The sequence below is a fragment of the Panthera pardus genome, unplaced genomic scaffold (genome assembly GCF_024362965.1).
Source record: "Panthera pardus isolate Hobbes unplaced genomic scaffold, ASM2436296v1 HiC_scaffold_15, whole genome shotgun sequence".
Lineage (NCBI taxonomy): Eukaryota > Metazoa > Chordata > Mammalia > Carnivora > Felidae > Panthera > Panthera pardus.
In genome coordinates, this window is record NW_026526710.1 from 79,955,551 (window position 1) to 79,970,822 (window position 15,272).

Below are 15,272 nucleotides of genomic sequence, written 5' to 3' on the forward strand. Positions count from 1 at the left end.
TAGTTGATATACACTAGTATGTTAGTTTCAGGTGTACAATATAGTGATTCAACAATTCTATAAATTACTCAGTGCTCATCATAAGTGTACTCTTAATCCCCTTCACCTATTCCCCCCCCCCCCCACCCCACTTCCCCTCTGGTAACCATTAATTCTCTATAGTTAAGAGTCTTTTTCTTATTTTGTCTTTCTTTTCCTTTGTTTTATTTCTTAAATTCAACATATGAGTGAGATCATATGTTATTTGTCTTTCTATGATTTATTCCACTTAGTATTATACCCTCTAGGTACATTCATGTTGTTGCAAATGGCAAGAATTCATTCTTTTTTATGGCTGAATAGTATTCCCTTCTGTGTATATATGTGTGTGTGTGTGTGTGTGTGTGTGTGTGTGTGTGTGTGCATAACGTATATATAAATTATATATACTACTTCTTAATCCATTCATCTATTGATGGACACTTGGTCTGCTTCCATAATTTGGCTATTGTAAATAATGCTGCAAAAACATAAGGGTGCACATATCCTTTTGGGTTACTGTTTTTGTATTCTTGGGGTAAATACCCAGTATGTGATTCCTAGACCCATAGTTCTATTTTTAAATTTTTGAGGAACCTCCATACTATTTTCCACCATGTCTGCACCAATTTGCATTCCCACCAACAGTGCACTAGGTTCCTTTTTCTCCATATCCTCACCCACACGTGTTGTTTCTTGTTGATTTTAGCCATTCTGACAGGTGTGAGGTGACAGCTCATTGTAGTTTTGATTTGCATTTCCCTGATTAATGATGTTGACAATCTGCATATCTTCTTTGGAGAACTGTCTCAGTCTTCTGTCCATTTTTAATTGGATTATTTGTTTTTTTGGTGTTGATTTGTGTAAGTTCTTTATATAGTGTGGATACTAACCCTTTAGGGCTTTGTTTGTTTATTCATTTATTTATGAGAGCACATATTAAGTGAGCAAGGGGCAGAGATTGAGAGGGAGAGAGGGAGAGAGAAAGAAGCAGGGCTCATGTGAAGTGGGTTCCAGCTCACCCGCTGCAAAGCAGGACTCAAATTGACAAACCATGAGATGACCTGAGCCTGAGCCAAAGTCAGATGCTTAACTGACTGAGCCACCCAGGTGCCCTAGGGCTATGATATTCTTAATGAGCCATTTCTCCATCATACTGCAATAAAGTTGAGAGTTTGGGGAATTGGAAAAGTATATATGTGGGACACCTGGTTAAGCGTCCAACTCTTGATTTGGCTCGGGTCATGATCTCATGGTCTGTGAGTACAAGCCCCACGTTGGGCTCTGCGCTGACAGCATGGAACCTGCTCATGATTCTCTCTCTCTCCCTCTGTCTCTGTCACCCCTCCACTCTCTCTCTCTCAGAATAAATTAAAAAATAAAATAAAATGTATATATGCCAGAGTTGTAATTATTCATATGTGTGGGTCTGCTGGTGTTGAAAATTAGATAAAACATAAATCACACAATTATATATCTAAGACTTTATTATTTGATGTGTTTCACACTTAATGACTATAAATATAAGAAATTTATATTGGCATAAATTATCAAGAAATATTGAATAACAGGTCTTTTTCCTTTTGGTGGAAGAAAAATGAATGTGTTGTGTTTTTTTTTAAATTCAAGATGGATAAATATACCTGATATTATACTTTAAAATATGTATAGATTGGGCTAATTATATTTGAATAAAGATATGTGAATAATTATAGGAAGTTTTCTACAGTAGATATTTATGAACATTCAGTTTTCCCTTGTATCACTGACATTGATAATTTTAGGGAAAGCTCAATAAATATTTTTGAAGTATCGCATAAACATACAGTTTTTTATAAAGATTTATATACTTTTAAAAAGTATATATTGAAATTTTATGCATTTTTGCATATGTTGGTCATTAACACCTTGTCAGATATATGATTTGCAAACAATTTTTCCTGTTCCCATTGTCTTTCACTTTCTTTTGCTGTGCAGAAGCTCTCTAGTTTTATGTAATTCTACTTGTTTATTTTTATTTTGTTGCTTATGCTTTAGGTATATCTAAAAACTCACTGCCAAGACCACGTCAAGGAGCTTTTTTAAGGAGTTTCCTGGTTCAAGTCTTAGGTTTAAAATTCTAATCCATTACTAGTTAATTTATGTAAATGTTTAAATTTCTAATACATTGCTAGTTAATTTATGTGTTATAAGGTAGAGGTCTTCATTCTTGTGAATATTCAATTTTTCCAGAACCATTTATTGAAAAGATTGTCTTTTCTAGACTGAGTATCTTTGGCTCCCTTACCAAACATAAGGTGACTGTATATGCTTGGGTTTATTTATGGGCTCTCAATTCTGTTCCATTGATCTATTGTCTGTTTTTATGCCAGTACCATACTGTTTTGATTAACATAGCTTAAAATCAGGAAGTATGATGCCTTCCATTTTGTTCTTTCTCAGGATTCTTTTGGCTATTTGGATCTTTTGTGGTTCCATATAAATTTTAGGATTGTTTTTTTCTCCCTTTGTAAAAAATGCTACTTGAATCATTGTAAGAATTGTATTGAATCTATGGATGGCTTTTGGTAGTATGGACATTTTGATTCTTCCAATCTATGAACATGGGATACCTTTCTATTTATTTGTGTCTTTTATTCCTTTCATCAATATCTTGTTTTTGGAGAGATCTTTTTACTTCCTAAATTCATTCCTAAGTATTTTATTGTTTTTGATGCTCTTGTAAATGGGATTTTTACAATTTCTTTTTCAGGTAATTTGTTGTTAGTGTCTGGAAATGCTACTTATTTTTGTGTGTTAATTTTGTATCCTGACACTGTATTGAATTTATTGATTAGATCTAACAGGGTTTTTTTTGTGGAGTTTTTAGGATTGACTCTATAAAATCATGTCCCCTGCAAATAGAGACAATTTTATTTCTTCCATTCCAATTCTGATGCTTTTCTTTTTCTTTCCTGATGGCTCTAGCTAGGACTTCTGGAACTATGATGAATAGGAGTGGTGAGAGTGGGCACTTGTGTGGTTTTGTTCCTGATCTTAGAGGAAAATAACTCAACCTTTCACCATTTAGTTTGATGTGAGCTGTGGACTTATCATATATGGCCTCTATTATGTTAAGGTACATTCCTTTGGTACATAATTTGTTTAGAGGTTTTATGATAAATGGGTGTTTAATTTTCTCAAATGTATCTATTGAGATGATTATATGAGTTTTTCTTTCATTCTATTAATGTGATGTCTCACATAGCTTGATTTGATTTTGTTGAACCATCCTGGTATCCCACACGTATTTCCACTTGATTGTGGTGAATGATCCTTTTAATGTGCCAAATTTAGTTTGCTCGTATTGAGAATTATTTAGAATTTTTGCATTTTTATTCATCAGGGATATTGTTCTATAGTTTTTTGGTAGTGTCGTTCTCTGGCTTTGGTATCAATGACCTGATAAAATGAGTCTGGGAATATTCCCTCCTCTTCATTTTTTTGGAAGAGTTTGAGAAGGGCTGGCATTAATTCTTCTTTAAATGTTTGGTAAAATTTACCAAATTTACCAAAAATTTACCGAAAGGAAACCATTTGGTCTTGGGTTTTTCTTCATTAGATTTTTGCTTACTGACTCAATCTTGTTATTATTAATTGATCTATTCAGACTTTCTATTTCTTCTTGTGTCAGTCTTGGTGGTTTATGGCTCTAATTTTTTTTTCCATTTTATTCTAGGATGTCTGGTTTTTGGGGGGTATAGTTGTTCATAGTAAACTCATGATTTTTTGTATTTTTGATGTCATTTGTAATATTTTCTTTTTCAGTTATAATTTTGTTGATTTGGGTCCTATTTTTATTTCTTGGTTTATCTAGGTAAAGATTTATCAATTTCGCTTATGTTTTCAAAGAAACAACTCTTAGTTTGGTAGTCTCACCTACTGATTTTCTGTTTTCTATCTCATTTATTTCTGTTCCATTCCTTATTACTCCCTTTCTTCCACTAGCTTTGTATTCAGTTTGTACTTCTTTTTCTAGATCCTTAAGGTATAGAATTAGGATCTCTCTTGCTTCTTAATGTAGGCACTTATTGCTATGCACTTTCCTCTAAGAGCTACTTTTGCTGCATCCTGTAAGTTTTGGTATTTGTGTTTTCATTTTTGTCCATCTCAAGATACTTTAATTTATTCTTTGATCCATGGTTACTCAGGAGAATGTTGTTAAATTTCCACATATTTGTGAATTTTCCAATTTTCCTCTTAGTGTTGATTTCTAATTTTATATACATATATTTTTTGAGACAGAAAGAGCACATGTGCTGGGGGAAGGGCAGAGGGAGAGAAAGAATATTAAGCAGGCTCCACACTCAGCATGAAGCCTAATATGGGGCTCTCGATGTCATGAATGTGAGATCATTGCCTGGGGAGAAATCAAACATTGGACACTTAACCGACTGAGCCACCCAGCCCTATATGTATCTTTAAGCATAAAGTCAGTGTCTTATAAGCAGCATATCATTTAATATGATTTTTAAAATCCATTCAGCCATTGTGTCTTTTGATTAGAGAATTTAATATGTTTATATTTAAGGTAATTATTGATAATAACTTACTATTGCTACTGTCTTCTGGTTGTTTTGTAGATCCATTGTTCCTTATTTTTACTCAGGTGTGTGTGTGTGTGTGTGTGTGTGTGTGTGTGTGCGCGTGCACATGTGTATCGGCGTGTCTGTGTTGATGCCATGTGAGATCAGTGTGTTTTGACTTTTTTAATCATGTTCTTATGTGCAATTACTCCAGGTTTTTCCTTTGTGGCTACCATGAGGCTTACCTAAAATAATTTAAAATCATAACATCCTATTTTAATAACAACTTAACTTTAATAGAATTACCTAGATTTACACTTTACTTCTCCCCTTCCTCATATTTTACATTCTCAATGTTACAGTTTACATATTTTTTTATATTGCATAAAAAATAACAGGTTATTATGGTTATGGTTCTTTTTACTCATTTTTAAAAAATTTTTAAACTAGATTTGTTAAATGCTTTATGCACCACCATTACCATATTACAGAATCCAACTTTGACTATATACTTGCCATTACCAGTGAGTTTTGCACTGCTTTATGTTTTTATGATGTTCATTAGCATCTCTTTATTTCCACTCAAGGAACTCCCTTTAGCCTTTCTCCAGTGGTGAGGAAAGTCTTCCTATCCCCCTCATTTCTGAAGGACATCTTTGCAAGGTAGAGAATTCTTGGTTAACAGTTATTTTCTTTCAGTGTTTTCAATAGATTATTCCATTATCTTCTGGACTGAAAAGTTTCTGTTGAGAAATCTACCAATAGTCTAATGGGGTTCCCTCATATGTGACTTCTTTCTTTGGCTGCTTTTAAAATTAGCTGTCTTTGACTTGACAATTATTTGTCTTGGTGTAGCCCTATTTGGATTCAACCTATGTGTAATCCTTTAGGCCTCTTGGATGCCTATTACTCTCCACAACATTTTCAAAGTTTTCAGCCATTATTGCTTTAAATATACTTTCTCCCCCTTTTTCTCTTCTCCTTCTGGAATTCCTATAATGTAAACATTGTGGGTTTTTTTTTTCATTGAGTCCCATAGCCTTCTTCATAAGTTTTTACTCTTTTTTGTTTTTGCTCCTATGACTGGATAATTTCGAACATCTTCCAGGTCATTGATTCTTTCTTCAGGATGGTCAAGTCTGATTTTGAAGCTCTCTATTGAATTTTTCAGTTCAGTTGTATTTTTCAGCACTAGGATTTCTGATTTTTTTAATGGTTTCTATTTTCGTCAAACTTCTGTTTTCTTCATGCATTGTTTTCCTAATTTTAAAGGGGATTATCCAGAATTTTTGTCTGACAGTTCATATATCTCCATTTCTTTAGAGTTATTGGAGATGAGTTTCTAGTAGCCATTCTTCTTTCTACCCTAGTATGTCTTGGTCTCTGTGCTGCAGGGTAGTGCTTCATCCTCCCTCTCATGTTCCAGGATTCTCTCCAGTGATGTCTTGTCCCTAAATAGTCTTCTTGTGAGGGGGAACAAATTCAGGAATGACCTATGTTGCCACCTTTTTGGTGTCACTCTCAACAAATCAAAATCAACTTTTCGGAGTTAAAGTAGTGCATTGAATTTCAATTTGTATGTTCCAGGGCTGATCATATTTCAGGACATAATTGGACACGACTGTAGAAGAGTACAAGAGTGGAACTGAGTAAGAGTTGAGATCCAGAACTCAGTACATGCTCGGATGGAGGTAAGCCAGAGCTGGAATGCCAAACCTAACTTGAAATCATTATGGTAGACAATATACACAAGGGAATTCCAAAATTGGTGTTCTAAACATGATTTGGAAGAATCTAGGAGGGTGTGGTCCTTAGAGTTGGTATACGATTATCACCCTCCATCATAAAACTTTCTTGCAGTCATTTGCACTGTTTTTTTTTTTTTTTTTTTTTTAATGTTTATTTATTTGAGAGAGAAAGAGCATAAACAGAGTCTGGGCCGAGAGAGAGGGACACACAGAATCTGAAGCAGACCCCAGGCTCTGAGCTGTCAGCACAGAGCCCGATGTGGGTCTTGAACCCACAAACTGTGAGATCATGATCTGAGCAGAAGTCTGACGCTTAATTGACTGAGCCACTGAGGCACCCCTTTTGCATGGGTTTCTAAAAGAGAGAAATCTTGTTCTGAGGGAGAAGACAGCTGTGATTCAGTCAGGGTCTCAGGTGAAAAGGAACTGGAATACTCATCAGTGTATCAAGAGAGGAATCTAGTCTCAAAGCTAAGAAAAAGGTGATGTCTCAGAATGAAGCAGAATATGTTAGAGATTCAACATAAAGACAGACTATCAACAGATGTTCCAGAATGGTAATCCTGGAGTCCTTAAAATATTCTTTACTAAAGCCGGGAAGAACTTTAGGAAAAAAATATTATTATATATATAATTATCTCTGGAGATGGGAGAAGAGAAGGCGGCAGAGACTAAGAATTTGTTAAGGTCTTCAAGGTGACACCTTTATCACCCAAAACATTATGTCCTATTTCTTTTTCCTGCTGTATATCTACCTGTTTTTTTCTACTTTATACATAGGAATAATTCTAGGAAAGAATACAATTATAGAAATAGCATCCAAATGTACAATACAAATAAGCATATGTGGGGTGGGAAAGTATGAGAAAGGTCTGGGAGGTCCCACTCACCTTACTCGGTAGTGTTTGAAAAATGATTGAGTCTTTCTATTCCTCAGCTACATCAACCATGAATTGACAGAGTAGGATTCAAATGAGGTTCAACCTCTACTTCTAGTATTATTCATTAGAACTTTCATTCAAAGCTAACATAAGTTTTCCACAGTTGTCTGTTTGGTAATGTCGTCTCACAGGTGTTAAGTAGGGCTCACCAGATCTTTATGAATAGAGTTTATTCAGTAGAGGTGGATTACCCCATTGTGTGAGGCAACATGACGGTTTCGATGACATCAGCAAGTGATTTTCATCTCTATGATCTTACGGAAACAGTTTGCTTCACTCTTAAAATCGTTTTCAAACTCTAGTAAGTCCTAAAACAATGTAAAGCACATTTTTAAATTTTCTCATTTGCCGTAAGATAGGCACATACCCTTCTGTTTTCATGCACTCAATTTTTATTATGTCAATGTATGTACTTTGAGAAATGGAATTTTCCGTATGCAACAGGAAAGACTTATTTTGAAGGTTCTGCATGCTCTGTCCAGATGTAAATCATTTGTAACATTTAACTTTTTAACTTTCAAGATCTGGCAGTTGAAAACCTTGTTCAATGTTCTGTTTTACACATTATGACATCAGCAAAATTTTAGACTACTGACAGATTGATAGAGAAGGTAAACTTTAAGTTTTAGGCAAATTAAAACTACTTCATAGTAAAAGCATTCCATTTTTAAGACAGAATTTCTTTTTCCCTTAAGCAGTGTTTATGTGCAATATTGCTATGAGTAACAGATAACGAGTGACTATCACATAAAATACCAATAAGTGAATTCTCATTTATCCCACACATGCATTTATACATGGCAGGATAATATGTACCGAATGCTTACCAAATTCTAGGTCCTAATTAAATAGCAATGATACAATGATGATATAAAAATTTCAATAATAATGATGAGTACTTAGTAGACGCTCAAATCTGTTGAACCAATGCATGATCTCTAGCTTCATGGAATTTACATTACACTTAATTTGAGAAAACAGACAATTGAAAAAATAATTAGCCTGAAGAGGATTTAGTACCCTATTGAGGCAACCAGGGACAACTAGCTTAATCTATTTAGAAAGCTTCTTGGAAGAAATGTAAGAAATTGAGGACAAAAATGGGGATTATCACTTAACTAGGGCATGGGGAAATGAAAGGAAGGGGTAAAAAAGAACAGCATCTCTGAAGGCTAAATGATGAGTGAATGGCAAGTTTGAGGAAGTGAAGTGTGGCTGATTGCGGTAGGTAGTGAGGACAGAATTTGAAAAAGAACCTAGGGCCGAAAGCACAAGGCCTTGAATGCCATGTTAAGGAAGTTAAATGTTGTTTGGTGGGAATGGGAAGCCACAGAAGTATTTTATATAGGCCAGTGATAAGGCTGATTGCCACCTCTCAGATGATGACTTTTTTCCCTATTCTGGAGGTGAAGGAGGTGACCTCTCTTCTATTCACCTCTTCATTTCTAACTGCAGACCTTTGTCCCTTCCTTTAGATGAGAGATGGAGAACTGGATGGATAGGTATGGTATTCCCTGTCCCTGCTCATTGCTGTCATTTACACAGCTCTGGCCAGTCTCCATCACTGATATTTTAGCACCTTGCTATTTCTTTGCAACTCTACTTTTGAGTACAGTATCTGAAACAACAACTTTTAATACCCTATACTCTCAATTCCTCAAATTTTTCTCTTCCAATCATCTTGTCTTCCACCGGACCTTAGGAATCCACTCCTAAGGTCATACTGCAGATATTATCCTCACAAGTTAGGACATCTTCTTTAGGGTCTCTAATCAGGCAGTCCACTCTCCAAACATACTTTCTTACTCTTTCCAGCTAACTCCTTTCAGTACTAACTACAAGACTTCAACCACTGGGGCATATAATCTTGATGACCCCACTTCTCTGCTGTTCTTTACCCACCCCCATTTCTGATTTTGCTTCTTACACAGAAATGTAATGGCTCAGCATTATAATCACTTCAATCTCAAGTAGCATCTTAGTACTCCATTCAGCATTAAATTCTTCAAAATGACTACTTCACTTGCTCTCTTCCCTCCAACCTGTAATCCCTCCTCACTTCTCCACACTCTCCGCCGACAGTCTTTCCTTTTAATTTACTGAGACACAGAAATGGGAGTAGGGAATATTTACACACTCCCACCATTATATCTACCAAACTATACCAGTTAGAACCATTATATTCTGCCAACGTTACTGACGCTATGGATGCAATTTCTCCTACCTGTGATCAGCCCCTCTGTGTATGCAGAGTCCTATCTATTTTTGCCAACAGATATATATATATATATATATATATATATATATATATATACACACTCATTATATAATAGTGATATCTATCAATAGTGATTATATAGCTCAGCAATAAAGATTACATATATATCTGATATATCTCAGATATTTATCTATAGTATAGATGTACATACATATGTATTTACACACATACATGCATATTTAAAGATTTTATGTTTAAAATAAACCAGCTTTCTTTAAGCATGCATTCCAGTGCTGCTACTCAAAATTTCACTCCCTCCCTTCACAACAAAAAGTCTTGAACAAGATATATTTATCTTCACTTCATCCCCTAAATCCCAGCAGTGAGTGATATTCTGACCACTTTGTCTTTACCCAAAGATGTCAAGAACACACACGTTTCCCATACTTTTAAAGCCAGAAGTCCATTATCAGTCTTCATCTTTCTGAAAATATCAATTTGACATACCCAGTCATATTCATAAGGGAATTTAATCACCTGGATTCAAGAAAAAGTAGTCTTTCTTGAGTTTTATCTTCTGCTGTACTTTTTGACATCAATCTTATTGACTTCTCTTCATGTCTCCAATTTGATATGTGCAAAGGTCTCCAAAGTTAGCCATTAGTTTACTCTGTTTTTGTTGTGCTCACCCCAGAGATGATATCGTTAACCCTCATGACTTCAGAATTTTATATTTTTTTAAAAAATGTTTATTTGAGAGAAAGCACGAGAGAGAATCCCAAACAGGCTCTGTGCGGTCAGTGCAGAGACCAATGTGGGGCTTGATTCCACAAACTGTGAGATCGTGACCTTAGCCAATATCAAGAGTCGGATACTTCACTGACTGAGCCACCTAGGTGCCCCTCAAATTTAGATCTTTAAACCTGCTTCTCTACCGATTCCAGTGCTCAATCAAAATGCTCTTTTCTCCCCCACTCCATATAAAATCAGTCCTCACATTCTTTAAGCCTTATATTCTTAATATATCACAAATGTGACCACTTAAGACCAACCTCATAACTTCCAGTCTTGCTCAAGACAGCATCATGTTTGGTCTATTCCAAACTAACACAAGATGTTAATAATAGGGGAAAATGGGGTCAGGTGGGGGGCGCAGGGCTACATGAGAACTCTTTACTTCCCCTTCAGTTTTTATGTAAACTTAAATCTGCTCTAGAAAGAAAACTTAAAGTCTGCTAAAGGTCCCTAAAATTCTTACATGCAAAAAGTCTATTAAATTTATAGTCAACTAAACATCATTAGTGTTATAGCACTTAACTTCAGTATCTGTGCTATCAAACTGCATTTTAAGTTCGAAGTAAACAAAATTAAATATTTCATAGCATATTGTCTTTTAGAAGAATATGGCCTTTGGGGAAATAAGCTTAAATTTTAATAAATAATCTTTACAAGGAGAAATATGTCTAAATTTAGTAACGTGATTAGAAGTAGTGTTGTCTTATGTAAGTATACCGGCGTTCTAAAGTGATGGCTATTTTTCACAAAATTCCCTGAATAAGAGAGTGGACTAGTAGCCCAGAACATTCTGCATTATGATCCTCAGCTAATGTGACATTTCTTTGATGTTTACAGTTTCTATTACAGAAAATATACATGGTAATCTTAATGTAAAATATTTAAAGATACTGTTTAATCAGTTTACATTTGCCCAAATTTAGGAAAAAATGGAATTCTAATGAGTTGCATGATTTTTGTCTTACCATATAGATATGGAAAGTCTTACAGTGGCTTCTCTACATGGAATGTGTTCACTCAATGACCTAGGTGCGGAGGGCAAAGTGGATGTATGTAAACCAGAAGTAAATACCCTGTTGGATCACCAATAGCACTGAGGATTTTTTTCCAATCCGCATCTCACTTCATTTGTATCCATTTAAGGCATGTTCGTTTGCTTTCATTTACTCACTTATCTTTAGTTCTTTATCAAGAAGCTAAATGTGCTATGAATTATTACACTATTACACTATTGGAAGAAATCTCCAAAACTTTATACAGGTAATTTTAAATGAACTGAATAGCAGCATTCCCCACTGGTATCTTTTAATGTTCTTTTTTTTTTAAGTTTTAATTTAAATTCCAGTTATTTAACATACAGTGTAATAATAGTTTCAGGTGTACAATACAGTGATTCATAAGCTGGTGTCTTTTAAAGCAGGTAGTGTTCTCTGACATTCTTCACATGAGGAGCCTTCATTCTCCACCAGGTTGTATGATGTGCTTCTCCATTTATTTGTAGCCTATATGCAAGGAAGTTTGTGTCAGATACAAGAGGGTTTTTTCATACCATCGCTGGTAACTTGTAGCCAAATGCAAAGTAAATTAAAAATGCTATGAACTCTTCCAACTTGGAATGTATTGTATTGAGAAAACAGTCTTCAAACTAGCAGTTCTCAACTGTGGTGGGTCCTAGAGAATCTTTCTGGAGATCCTGTGAAGACAAAACTACTTTTATAATACTTTAAAGATGTTGTTCACCCTTATAAGTCATTATATTGACTTTGAATGGATAATACAAAATAAATAACAATGCAGTTAGTTCCAGGGACCCAGACTGTAGGCAGAGACGATGCTCAGAGAAACGTACAAAGAAATGTTTTGAAAGTTTGGAATGCATGTTACTCCACTGAAAGAATACTTACTATTTTATCATTAGTTTTCATATGTCAGAATTGGATTTCTGCTTTAAAGAATGTGCTTTAGATACTGCTCATCTGTCTTTATCCTATCAGCACTAATGAGTCTCCTTTGACTTTTGTAATATCACTAATGCTATGACTGGAAGTGATATGTTGGAAGTAAATTAAAGTGTGCCAGCTTTATCCTACTTCTTACTTAGTGGAAAACATGTTTTCCTTATTATTCAAGACTGCATAAAGTTTGTAAAGCATGACTACATTTTCCATTTACTATTTCCTACTGTCATGTAAAATAGTTTAACCATGACAATGAGGAAAAATCTAAGTTGATCATAAACTTATATAACAAGGAATATGTAAAATAAAATATTTAAATATTTTTTTCCATTTAAACACTTATCCCAATGTGCCAGTTAGCTCCTCTTTTCTCACGGATTAAGCAATTTAGTTACTTCTGTAAATGCTGATTATTCCAGATAATAGTCATCAAAATTATTTAGAGGAAATTAATGAGAGTTTCTTGGTGGAGAATGATCTGGAAAGATATGACTATAGGTCCAGTTAGGAAACAATCAAAATTATAGTAGACAAATGCTGGAAGTTTGGAGCTCAGAAACCTAAATATAATGCAGCAAATAATGAGTGTCCATTTCTGTTTCAGAAACATTTTTAGAAACATAGTTTTGGAATCTCTTCTGGTTCTTTGAAACTTTCATAGGAATGTGTCCAACAAACATGCTTATGGGTTATATAGAAGTTCATATACAAGTCCATATGTATTTTTTCTTTAAATGGAAGGGCATATATTTCAGTATAAGATTTTCTACTTGAGTCTTATTCAATAGAAGAAAGATTTAGTTTGTCCTATCTTATTTTCTATCCAAGGAAACAAACCTATATAACAGCTTTTAGGTACCTCTGATCTGAGGGTGTTCATTCAAGAAGGAGAAGTTGCAGGGTAAGTGACTTCACCTGCATGCTTTTGTCATTTTGGAAACTGTAATCTGGAAAATATTTGTATTATAGAGGAAAATATTTCTTCCTATTAACATACATTACTCATCTTTCATCATAGTCCCTTTTAGAGATTTAGGGGTTCACTTTTAAATTAAAAAATGAATATTACAATATCCTTTCCTCTGTAGGAACTTAAGGATTAGTCCTTTGATTTATAAGCCAATCATACAAATACCATTCTATTTCCCCTTCTCTTAATTTGTATTCATTTCTGTATTACTTTTTGTAGTCTGCTTATTTATAGAAACAACTTTTTGAAGACTCTTCTACTTACTCTTTATGTCAATTTCATTTTGAAATAACATTGTTTCCCTAATTTTGGATATCTAATTTTTGTTTGATAATAGCATGAACATTAGTTGTAATCAATTAGTCAACAGTACTTACTGGTTTTTAAATATCCCACTAGTCGCTAAAGTTCGTTCCTAACTTGTTTTTCCTTCAGTTTTTCATTTTCCTTCATTTCCTTCATCCTTGGTTGCAGGTCACAGGGCTCTTAATAAAATTACCATTTCCTGCATTTCATGAACATTTCACATCTTTGTGGAACCAGATTTCTGGTCCCACTGTCAGATAGTGCTGGCCACACCACAGGCCGTCTACACAAAGGACTGTCTTAATAACTGGGCTGAACTGCTAGAGTGTGCAGAGCCATGAGGAAGGGTTTCCAAATCATGTTTTAATGAGTAAAATTGAGTAGTTTTGTACTGAATTCTCTTGTTCTTAATGTTTAAATTCTTTTAGCCAGCTTCGTAATTTTAATCCCATTTTACCTTTGCATTTCGATAACTCATGTTTCTGCAATTTCCTTTTCTTTGGATTAAAATAATAAGAGAGATAATCGGATTTTTATACCTATATTCAACATTAGTTGGAGGTGAATTCTGGTGGCTCAGGATTGAAACTTGGGGGAAAATGGCAATTTTACTTCTTTCATTGAGTTTCATGATTCTGGAACTCATTCCAATATCCGAAGGCAAAGAGGCACATAGCCCAGTGCTCTTAAAGAGCTTCTTCTGAAAGCAGACATCTGTTGTATGTTAATTGACTAATATAAAATAGGAAAGGAGGGATTGTTTGTTCCCTGGGTACGTTATTAGTGTTCTCACTATTCAGATTCTCAAAGAGAAAAGTGGGGAATACATATATCACGTGATGATCAAATACAAGTGCTGTTGTCATGAAAATTAATATATTATTTGACAATGTTTTGTCTTCCTTTGATGTTAGACAAGATATGGTTATCCCTGCACAAACATTTTAGCACATTACTAAGGTTACTGCAACTTGAAATCAGTTTTAATAAAGATCCATATCAAAACCCTTGTGAAATACTAGTTACAAATTAAATACCCTTAACATTTAGTTACACATTTTTATGAGACCATTCTTCTCTATGAAAAGAGATGCTTTAAAGTTGTCTTTAATTTGGATAAATTAACGCCAATTAGGTGTCCCTTATCAAGATGCCACACCATGAACACTTGGAATAGTGCTGCCCCAGGTGATCCCACAGAATCCTGAAGTGTTCTCTCAGCTACAAACTTGCCATATGAGATCATTGCTTTGATTCTGCAGTTGCTATGGTACCCTGAACATATTCTCGGTATTAGTCCCTCAGGGCATAAATTAAGAATCACCAGCATTGTAGGATGTCAAGTGCTTCGCTCCCACTGGTCTTGAGTCTGGTTTAATTTATTGAAAAGAAAAGAAAACTAGCTCTGAGCTGGAACAAACTGTTTCTTGATATTTATATACAAAGGATTCTATTAATCATATAAGATTAAGGCATCAATGTCCATTTATCCACCCAACTCTTAGGGAATATTTCAAAAGTTCATTATATAAAGAGAGAGAGCAATGAGATATTCTAGACTCAATTGATGCAATTATTTAAGATAATATGCCTAAGAATTTTGGAACCACTAGTTATATTCAATTGACTTCTTTTGTAGATACCCTAAAACTAATTTTTATTGGCTTTATATATACATATTATAGCAACTGAAATGCATGCCATATTTACTTTTAAGAGCTAATTGATATCTAATTCATATACCACAAAGTTT

At 34.5% G+C, this 15,272-nt stretch overlaps 1 long non-coding RNA gene across 2 annotated transcripts in view; it reads left to right on the forward strand.

Moving 5' to 3' along the window:
• LOC109256865 (uncharacterized) overlaps positions 1 to 15,272 on the forward strand; it is a 125,099-nt gene that overhangs the window by 108,920 nt on the left and 907 nt on the right. The window lies entirely within an intron of this gene.